This window comes from Etheostoma spectabile, chromosome 23 (assembly GCF_008692095.1).
Source record: "Etheostoma spectabile isolate EspeVRDwgs_2016 chromosome 23, UIUC_Espe_1.0, whole genome shotgun sequence".
Taxonomy (NCBI): Eukaryota; Metazoa; Chordata; class Actinopteri; order Perciformes; family Percidae; genus Etheostoma; species Etheostoma spectabile.
The window spans coordinates 3,535,658-3,537,443 of NC_045755.1; the positions used below are offsets into that span (position 1 = coordinate 3,535,658).

The 1,786-nt window shown below is 41.2% G+C and overlaps 1 protein-coding gene across 16 annotated transcripts in view; it reads left to right on the forward strand.

Moving 5' to 3' along the window:
- The window catches only part of il15ra (interleukin 15 receptor subunit alpha), a 12,912-nt gene extending 11,527 nt beyond the window's left edge, over nt 1-1,385 (forward strand). For all 16 annotated transcript variants that reach the window (XM_032504694.1, XM_032504695.1, XM_032504696.1 and 13 more), the window contains one exon: nt 1-1,385. This exon is cut by the window's left edge and continues 237 nt beyond it. The gene's annotated coding sequence lies outside the window, so the exon portion shown is untranslated.
- The last annotated feature ends 401 nt before the right edge of the window (nt 1,386-1,786 follow it).

Below are 1,786 nucleotides of genomic sequence, written 5' to 3' on the forward strand. Positions count from 1 at the left end.
AATATATTAATCTTTTTTTTTTTTTGTAGAGAAAAATCCTCATCACTCACTCGTAGGACTGGGTATCATTAAAAAAGGTTCGATACCGATACCATGACTTTGATACCGCTTCCTAAACTATCCTTTTTTTCGAAAACAAGTTAATGAAACAAAAGAAATTACCACACATTTCAGCTCCTACTGCGTCCTACGTCTCTGTGTGTAACGTAGGGTGTTTCCTGCGTGTCTTTACGACGTATAGCGTGAGACAGCCAATCACAGACATTGTTAGATCTTGGTACAAGAATACTGCGTGCTTATTGTCTCACTGACGCTGGGATTCACTCCTTAGGTATTGAAATAGGGTGTTGAATGACGAGGCATTTTTCAAAACTCAATACTTTGGAGGCAATTCAGTCGGCGGCTAAAGAGTATTGAATTGAACACCCGGTCCTACTCCCTCGACATTCACTTCTCCTCCCTACGTTCACATGTTCCACCAAAACAAGTTCCTTCCCGAGGCTGAGGGCCGCACCTGTGTCCGGGTCTTAGTGCAGGACAAAAGACAATTGTAACTGTGGACTGGCCAGACCCTCCACTGCAGCGCTGTGGAGGAGGGTCTGGCAATGCTAGACCACAGCGTTCCTGGAGCTCACAGGGTCATCCCCATGCAGTGAAGAACCACCTTGTTCTTATTAGACTGTGTGATCGCCTCCATGAGCTTAATGGCGGGCTTGGTATGACATTTGTTGTTTGCACATTTCCAAAAAATTGAACGCAGATCTCAACCAAATACGTAAACTGCACATAAGGAACTTTCCTTTTAAAGACAATGTGACCATCTGGTGCTACAACAAGTAGCAGGTGCTCTTTTCTACCCTTGTAGGATACTGCTGGGGATATTGTGGATGTTTCTTTGGTCGCCGGTTCAAGTCCCCATAAGCACCAAAGAATGGTGGCCTGGTAACTGGATAGGTACTAGTTCACGTCCTGGGCACTGCCATTTAAATACAAAATGCCATCAATGAATGAATCTTTCCAAGAAGAATGGACGGTTTAGCCAAAACCTCAGATAGCAGGTGCCATAGAGCTCCATTGATCTCTAAAATCTGTGAACACATCGCAGGGAGGAGTCTGTATCCTGGGTTACACATTCATCACAATAGACATTCCTGATGAATTCCTGATGAATTATTAAACAACAGTCCATGGTGCAGACGTTTCCGTTTGGTCTCCATTTACACAGCCAGAGCTGTGTATCAACACTTTGACCATGAGCAGATAGTCACTGAATGTGACAAAGTGTTTTGGTTTGACATCACTTACTATACCTTTAACCCTCTGCAGTCTAAGGGCATTTTTACATTTCTTTATAAATTCACTTTTTAATGATATTTGCATATAACCGGATACCCATTTGTTTCATATCAAAATGTTCAGAACAAACTCAGCGTTCTGTAAAGGGAGGCCCAATTTTGTTCCAGAGCAATGTGTAAAGCGATAATTTGGCCTTAAAGCTGAACAGTTGATGCTCGATTTTTGCAAATTCTCAAATCTCTTGTGAAAACAAATCTAAACTCAATTGTTTTGGCGTTTGAAATGAGTTTATAAAGTCTTGGGTTCACAAAAGTAGCTTAAAATGTGAATAAAATAGAATCATTGTCTAAAAGGAAATTTTGTAACATTTGCATGTGCATCTTTTGTCCTCGGTGTTAAATAGTCCCTAGCTGAACAAACCTGCATGACTCAAAATAGTCCCTTACTGAAAATACAATCAACTAAATAGTCGAGTTGGCTAAATACAGCA